An 8,989-nucleotide genomic window follows, 5' to 3' on the forward strand; every position below is an offset into this window, starting at 1 on the left:
TATATATATATATATATATATATATATAAATAATTACTGTATATTGCAAACTTGCTTAATTTCACATATACTGTTGATTCAGGTGTTTGGGATTGAGGCTTGTACTGTCTATAGCTTTTTATTAACATAAAAGCAAGGTTCAATAGGGATTTATAACCTAAAACAGAAAATGTAAGGCTTATTTCAGGTTTTATGCAAATTAGGATATAAAGCCCACAGGGCTCCAAAATCCCAGCCAAGTATTGCCCGTTAGTCTAACCAGAATGAGTGTTTACCTTTGGGCATAGAACTGTTAGTTGGCAGAGATAGATATGAATGTTGCTGGGCTTTTATAGCTCAGCGAACACCATGTATTATCTCCCAATTTGCATAAAAATTATAACATTGATACCTTGATGCTGTAGCAATGGATTAAAACAAGAGTTATATCTCCTGCAATAGGAAAGAAACTATATGATATCCTGCCCTTTCTAGTTAGCAAAAAGCTGCAGACAGGTCCGCTTTAAGAGTATGTGCACACTACGGAACCTGGGCGGATCACCTGCCGCGGATTCCGCAGCTTGCCCCCACTCACGGCTGTGCGCATCTCTGTTTGTGCCATAGACTCCATTCTATAGTCAGGCAAATTCCGCCATCGACCTGAAGAATGAGCGGATTCATTCTTCAGGAGGACAGCAGAATCTGAGTGACCATTGAATCCACAAAAAATACTGCCGCATAATGCATGCTTTTTATCTCTTTTTGGAAAGGTACTGTAATTTGTATTGGGTTTTCAGAGGACATAGAGGAGAATCATTTAAAAATGTGTCAACTTTGAATGCTGCACAGTGCACTGCAATGATTTACTGTAACAAACATGTGCTTTTTCTTTGTTGTAGATGTTGCAGTAATAATTAGTTCATGTGACATAACTATTTTTCTCTGCTGACATCTTTGTCCGTGACAGGAACTGTCCAGAGCAGGAGAGGTTTTCTATGGGAAGCCTGAAGGGGAGCCTGTACACACACAGATGGGTGGTCGGAACCTAGACAAGAAGCTGTCAACACATTAGACACATCAGAGGGCCTAGAAGGAAGGCAGAGCTAAAAATGTAATAAGTACCAATTGCAAACTTTCTTAATATTTAACTACCCAATGTTTTAGATATAGTTAAAGATATAGAGATAGAAATACCCTTTTAAAGGGGTACTCCAGCGTGGGGGCTATTTTTAGATGTGGCCGGGGAGGAGGTGGCTGGATCCCGCCTCCATCACTGAGTGGCTGAGCGGACCTGAGACGCAATGTCTCGGGCCCGCGTCAGAGACCAGGAAGAGGCCGAGAACCGGGCACCGGAGCGCCGCGATGCGGGACCCGCCGCTGGAACCGGGGAGGTGAGTGGACGTCTTTTTTTTCAGCCACCTCCTCCCCGGCCACATCTAAAAATAGCCCCCATGCTGGAGTACCCCTTTAAGGCCTCATTCACATGTCCGTATTTGTTGTCTGGAACTGCGGATCCTCAATTATAGACAAATTACAGTCCCTGGCCGCTCGCTTCACTGTGTGCTATGGGAAACTCTGATGCGGGAGCGCGCTGATGCGCTAGTAGCTAAGTACCGGCCGCGATGATCCGGGCACAGACCGGCCGGGGTCACAGAACAGCCGGTTTGATACGTTGTGTGAACGTAGCCTAAATACTGAGATGCTCTAGTTATGAAGGCAACGTCCGCAAAATACGAATACGTAATTTTGACATCACAGCTCGTAATTTTGACATGCCAGCTCCTCCTGGCAACCATTTTAACAAGAAATTTCCCATTTTTATGCATCTGCCAAAAATTTGGACGCATAATCTTTGCTTTTTATTAATTTTGGAAAAGTTGCTGTATTTTGTATTTGGTTTTCAGAGGTCAGGAGAATCATTTAAAAATGTTTCAACTGTGAATACTGCACAGCCAATAACTACGCTGCAATGATTTGCTGTAAGAAACGTGTGCTTTTTCTCAAAGCATTTTGCCAATACATTAGGACATGATTATAAAGGCAAAAAAATTTTTTGACAAAAACAGAACCCCAACAACTCAATGAACCGTGTGAACCTAAATATAGTTAAAGGGAATCCGTCAGCTCCTGGGCACTACCTGAGGTGCTGACAGTGTGCTGTAGCTGGCAGTCCCCCAGTAAGCATGGTGCCTTTTTGGTAATTTGATGTACAATCTTATGTCTCCTACTGTCACAGAGCAGTTGTTCTTGCCACACAAGTCATGCATCCTCCTCCCTCTTCATGAATAATCAATGCTGCCCGGCCTCCTGCTCGCTCAGCTGTTAGATTGCAGATCAGTCCTCTGTAAGGCAGGTTATGTCTGAAAGAATCTTTCCTTTATAATGTGTTGGAGATGTGGTCTAGGGGTAACTCACTTGTCTAGAGACCTGACAGCAGTTCATTCTCTGGTTTGAATTCCCTGATGGAAATTAAATAGATTTTTTTTTTCTCCTCATTATTGTATCATTTTTAAGGCTATGTTCACACACACAGAATTTTTGCTCAGTATTTTGGTCAGTATTTTGCAACCAAAACCAGAAGTGAATTGTAAACACTGAAAGGCTATGTTCACACACTGTTGAAATTGAGTGGATGGCTGTCATTTAATGGCAAATAATTACTGTTTTTTTTATTAAACTATGTCTGATATTTGCGATTAAATGACGGCCATCTGCTCAATTTCAACAGTGTGAGAACATAGCCTTTCTGTGTTCTCAATCCACTCCTGGTTTTGGTTGCAAAATACTGAGCAAAAATACTATGTGTGAACATAGCCTTAAAAATGATACAATAATGAGAAAAAAAAAGACATCTATTTAATTTCCATCAGGCGATTAGAACCAGAGAATGAACTGCTGGCAGGTCTCTAGACAGGGGAGTTACCCCTAAACCACAGCTCCAACACATTAGGGAGGAGAGATTCTTTTAGAGATAAACTGCCTACAGAGGACTGATCTGCAATCAACAGCTGAGCGAGCAGGAGGCCGGGCAGTATTAATTTTTCATGAAGAGGGAGGAGGATGCATGACAAGTGTGGCACGAACAACTGCTCTGTGACAGTAGGAGACATAAGGTTGTACATAATCCGCTGCATGGAAAATTACCAAAAAGGTACCATGCTCACTGGGGGCTGCCAGCTACAGCACACTTTTAACACCTTAGGTAGTGCCCGGGAGCTGATGGATTCCCTTTAAAGGGAATCTGTCAGCACCTGGGCTGGTGCCAAGGTGCTGACAGTGTAGTGAAGGTGCATGTCTGTTAATGTATGCAGTACCTTTCTTGTAGCATTCGGTCCAGTAGTTTTTTTTTAATTCTTGTCTGTAACTTGTAGTGGTGAGGAGTTCGTGCTGCACTCTAGTCAATTACCGATTGGGACCCCCGCAGTATGTCTTCAGGGGTCCCGATTGCATGGCCAGGTCTTCCATCTTCTGATTCAGTTGGCCACATCACAGATAACACTGATCCCTGCTATGCTATGGCATAGAAGTGATCAGTGTTACTGATCTAATGTAGTAATGTAAAAGTCCCCTAAGGGGACTTAAAGTGTAATAAAAAATCAGTTTTAATAAATGTCCCAAAGCCCCTCCCCCATTAAAAGTGAAAATCACCACCCTTCCCATTTTATACATAAAACACATAAAAATAATAAAGTTAATTAACATATAATATACCACAGCGTGCGTATGTCAGGAATTTGCAGTAGCCTGGTCTGAACTGGGCCTGGTGTTTTGCTTTTGTGTGCCACACCCGATTGCTTCTCAGCTTCCAGCAATGCAGGAGTTAAGCTGAGAAGCTTCTGGACTTGATTTTGCACCTGTCTGGTCTCTGTGATTGATGGGTCTCTCTGCCTGTCTGTAACCTGGAAGATCAGAGAGCTGGTCCAATGGGGATCCAGACCGGGCTCTTGGTCAGCATTAATCAAAGCTGGGACTGAGTCCCAGCGCTGGCTATTTTGATTACATCTGGATCCCAGCTACCCCTTGTCTATTCCTGCGCTCCCCATCCTAACTCCCTCTGCTTGCTCGTCTGTGTTACCTGACCTCTGGCTTTGACTTTTGACTATCCGACTGCTACTTGTTTTGTACTGCGCTGCCTGCTTGGTTTTTGTCTTTGCCTGTTCGACTATTCTATATTCTGTTTGTATGTCTGTCTTGTTCTGTGTTGCACGTACTCAGTATAGGGAACGTCTTCGTGGTTGTCCACGGCCGCCTAGGGCCGATTGAGGCAAGCAGGTAGGGACAGTTGGTGGGTTCAGCATCAGGGCTCACTGTTGTGTCTTGTCCCTGCCTCCCCTGTCCTGACAGCGTAATTGTCTGATCTATTAAAATAAAACAATATTGTTCCTGCACGGTAAACAGCGTGAACAAAAAGCGGTAAAAAATGCAGAGATTGCTTTTTTAAATTACATTTTATGTATAAAAAAATTAACAAAAAGCGATCAATACGTTTGATCTAGAAAAAGTTTTTACTAATAAAAACTAGAGATCATGGCGCAAAAAATGATGCCCCATATGACCCCATAGGTGAAGAAATAAAAGAGCGCTTTAAGAGTCAAAATACACCTATTTGCAAAAACAAAAAAGTTTTACTGCTAATAAAAATAGTAAAACGTTCGAAAACCTAGTAAACATGCATATCGATGTGTTCAGACCGACCTATAGAATAAAGAAAAAATGTAAAACTTACCGTAAAGTGCATTACATAAACATGAAACCCCTCAAAATTTGCGGAATCGCATTTTTTGTCCCAAATTCACTCCTTAAATGATATTTTGGAGGTTCCATTATTCATTTTATGGCAGATTGAAAGATGCCAGTACAAAGTACACCTGCTCCCGATAAAAACAAGCCCTCACATGGCCCTGTAGGTGGAAATATAAAAAAGTTATAGGTCTTAGAAGGCGAGGAGGAAAAAGCGAAAACTCAAAAGTGACAATTTACCTGGTCCTTAAGGGGTTAAAGTGGTTATCCGGATAGAGAAAACATTATCTATATCGTTACAAGTGTATATAAAACAATAAAAAAGCTATACTTTCCTCTCCCCAGGTGTCCTCATACGGGTTTCCAAGACGAATCCCCTTCCATTTCAGAGACAGACTGACTTCTCTTTATTGTTTTATATACCCTTACAATGATATAGATAATGTTTTCTCTATCCGGATAACAGCCTTAAATATCAACACACAATAGAGAATAAAGTTGTGCATGTGATGACCTTTCACAGTTTCTCTTTTTTCAGATTCCACCTTTCATTTTTCAAAAAATCTGTGAGAAATGAAAAGTTGAATCTGATTTGTTGCTAGCCCCTAGCTGAGCCAGTTCTGCTTAACACCATTTTGATAAATCTCCCAAAGGCTATGTAAGACAACGTCTGCTATCTTGCATGTACACCCGGATGATACTACAGTATTGGCCGGGATGAACATCATTTTATTTAAGTTGGAATGCGGGCACATTTGGATGTGCCCGCAATCCAATAAAATTATTGAGCACAGTGTAAAGTACGGCTAGCAGCCCTACTTTACACTATGAGCGCAGCCTATTTTCTACGGCCGCTGATCACTGCCACCATTGTCCCATTCACCTCCATTTAACTGAACACTGTTAGTAAACAGCGGCCGTGCAACCTCCAACAATGGCCGTTGTTTAGCGAAAAAATTGTGTTAAATAACAGACATTGTCTGCACAGACGTCAAAAAAATCATCGGGACAATTATTTTGGGTGTCTTTTGCAAACGCCGGATGTCATTTTTAGTTGCTCACACAGTTTCTCTTTCACCGTCCTTTGACCGTTTTTACTATTAAATTCAATGAACTTTTCAAGTAAAGACACATCCAAAGGGCAATCAGTCCATCTAAACTAGAATAATCTACCAGCAGCCGTCACTGCACTGACGGACGGCCAAACAGCGAAATAACGGATGTCATTTTGAGCTTAAAATGATGGACTCCATTTTTTCTTTTCAAAGAAATAAAGAAAAAGTTGTGTAAACATAGCCTATATAGACCTAACCTAAGGCAAATATACTCATATGTTGATGAATAAAAAACTGTGACTCTTGAAGGGCTAAAATAAGTTGTTAAAAATCACTGCTTCAGGAATAGGTCTGGTTTCCCCATCACTTGCAGTAATGTTAGCAGCTTGGAGGGATCACACTTATTACAATGGATGCCCCCTGGGCTATAGCAGGTAGTTCTCTGTAGAGATGTTGTTAGCAGCTTGGAGGGATCACAGGTATTACAATGGATGCCCAGTAGGCTATAGCAGGTAATTCCCTGTAGGGATGTTAGCAACTTGGAGGGATCACAGGTATTATAATGGATGCCCCTGGGCTATAGCAGGTAGTTTTCTGTAGGGATGTTGTAATACCTGTGATCCCTCGAAGCTGCTAACAACATCCCTACAGAGAACTACCTGCTATAGCCCAGGGGGCGTCCATTATAATACCTGTGATCCCTCCAAGCTGCTAACAACATCCCTACAGGGAATTACTTGCTATAGCCTACTGGGTGTCCATTGTAATACCTGTGATCCCTCCAAGCTGCTAACAATGGATGCCCAGTAGGCTATAGCAGGTAATTCCCTGTAGGGATGTTGTTAGCAGCTTGGAGGGATCACAGATATTATAATGGACGCCCCCGGGCTATAGCAGGTAGTTCTCTGTAGGGATGTTGTTAGCAGCTTGGAGGGATCACAGGTATTATAATTGACGCCCAGTAGACTATAGCAGGTAATTCCCTGTAGGGATGTTGTTAGCAGCTTGGAGGGATCAAAAATATTATAATGGATGCTTCCGGGCTATAGCAGGTAGTTCTCTGTAGGGATGTTGTTAGTAGCTTGGAAGGATCACAGGTATTACAATGGACGCCCAATAGGCTATAGCAGGTTACTCTCTGTAGTGATGTAATGTACAGGATTAATGGTACTTTTACACGAAGCGATAATTCGCCCGATCGCACGATTAACGATTTTGAATGAACAATGTTTTTTTTTATAACGATCAGCGTTTAGACGGAACGATACATCGTATGGAAAAATCGTTATGCGATCGTTTTGCGATCGCTTAAGCCTATCTCACACATAGGTGAAATTGTCGAAAGAATGTTTACACGGAATGATCTGCAAATTTTTTGCGAACGACCAACGATAATTTGAGAACATGTTGAAAGATCAAAATGAACGATTTCTCGCTCGTCGTTTGATCGTTCGCTGCGTTTACACGTACGATTATCATTCAAATTCGATCGATAAATCGTTCAGTGTAAAAGTACCATAAGAGGTTGATCAGTTCAGCCTGTCACACTACAGCTCTGATGGGGAAATAATCTTTTGCATTGTGGCAGCATTAACATAGCAAACGCACACAGCTGTGCTACATATACAGTCTATTAACATCAAACGACATTTAATCAATTAAAAAGCCACCACATTTATTAAACCTTGAAACTGCCTGGGGGAAAACTGCATGTAAGGTAACGGTGTTGTATCTGTGGTCCCTGGGCTCCCGGCAGTGGCGGAGATGATAGTCTACCTGTCACAGCTGCACACCCACAGCTGACTCTGCCCAACACTGCTCACGTGACATTGACAGCAGGAAAAGTCTCTCAGAGCGAGCCGACTGTTCATTCAGCAGTCATCACTGAGTAGGAGAACAAGAGGACGGAGCGGCAGGTGCCGGTAAGTGACTGTCGCCTGCCAAAGCCACAGGTTGTACACCGCCTGTATACATGCTTCTCTGCGCTCTTGTGTGCACAGGCGCTTGTAGTTTTCTGACCAACGTTTCTAAACTTCTTTAGAGGACATGTCTGGAAGCCTGTGAGTGAGGTGGGAGAGGTGACTGTATCTCACCTGATACTGATGATAATATCCCTGTAGTGACCCGTATCATTGGAGCATTGATATACGTCTGTGTTACCTGCCGGTGGTGTCAGAAGAGACAGAGGGCTGCATGTGTTTGCAGGAGACAGGAATCCCCATAATGTCACGCAGGGTTATTGGAGGAAGCTCATGACAAGGGGAGAATGCAGGAGTAGCTGGTTTGGAATGTAAAGGGTTAAGGCTTAGCAAGAGGGAGGGGGTGAAGTAGGAGCAGCGTGTGGATACATAGAGGGAGAGGGGCAGCACATGCACATTCAGTTCAGCTTGGGAGCAGAAGAGTGAGCAGGAGAGTCTGGTGTGTGTGCAGCTGTGACTGACTTTTTCTGTCATGCTGTCCAAAGAAGAATTACTAAGGCAGGTGCGTGAACTGGCAGCTCTCCAGGGCCCTGGCTGGAACAACAGATTCTGGGGGCTTCTTCGGCTCCTAGCCCCCTTAAAGCTGCACCAGGCAGGAGAGCAAGAGCCCGCTGGTTCAGACCCCCTGAACGTCTGAGCCCTGACCTAGCCCCGTGCTCCCGGTGCCGCCGGAGGAGCCCCCCCTAGGGACCCTCCTCCCCTGTCCAGTCCCCCTCTGACCCTGGGATGAGGGAGAGCAGGAATCCTGTGCAGCTGCAGGGAACGACGGGCCGGGAGAGACCCCTGCCTCCAGCAAGTGACCCCGGGCATCGTAGCACACGGAGGGATCATGCGGCAGTTCCGCCCACTGTGTACCCTGGTGGGGGGAGGGCTTGGCGGTCGAGGATCGGTGTGGCAGAAAGTTTCATCCCTTTGGCTCCGACGCGGGAGGGGGTCCAGGGTGGCGTATGGTGACGTTTGCGATCGTGGGAGAGGACGTCACACCGCGGCGTCCCCGTCAAAGGGGCACCGGCGGCAGGACTACGAGACTGGCCTGCGGCTTGATGATGACTGGACCGAAACAGACAGCGGTGAGAAGTTCTGCCTGGCCCTCAGGGGTGTGGGCTGCGACGGTCCCGCCTCCGTGTGGGAGCTTTGAGCGGAACGACGATCTGGTGAGTGGGGGTGAGGAAGACCGCAGCGAGGGGGGCAAAGCCAGCCCGGCCTTCAGCCTGGAGGACCAGGCCGGGGACAACG

The 8,989-nt window shown here is 44.6% G+C and overlaps 1 long non-coding RNA gene across 2 annotated transcripts; it reads right to left on the reverse strand.

Annotated features, from left to right (window-relative positions):
- Window positions 1–850: 850 nt before the first annotated feature.
- On the reverse strand, window positions 851–7,544 carry LOC138802914 (uncharacterized). 2 transcript variants are annotated; one of them, XR_011364826.1, is made up of 3 exons: window positions 7,459–7,544; window positions 4,706–4,880; window positions 851–1,036 (listed from the first exon to the last, which is right to left on the reverse strand). It is a non-coding gene; the product is annotated as an uncharacterized lncRNA (long non-coding RNA). The 2 variants fall into 2 exon arrangements; XR_011364827.1 differs by lacking the exon at window positions 851–1,036 and adding an exon at window positions 4,251–4,337.
- Between the last annotated feature and the right edge of the window lie 1,445 nt (window positions 7,545–8,989).

Source organism: Dendropsophus ebraccatus, chromosome 10 (genome assembly GCF_027789765.1).
Source record: "Dendropsophus ebraccatus isolate aDenEbr1 chromosome 10, aDenEbr1.pat, whole genome shotgun sequence".
In the NCBI taxonomy this organism is placed as follows: Eukaryota; Metazoa; Chordata; class Amphibia; order Anura; family Hylidae; genus Dendropsophus; species Dendropsophus ebraccatus.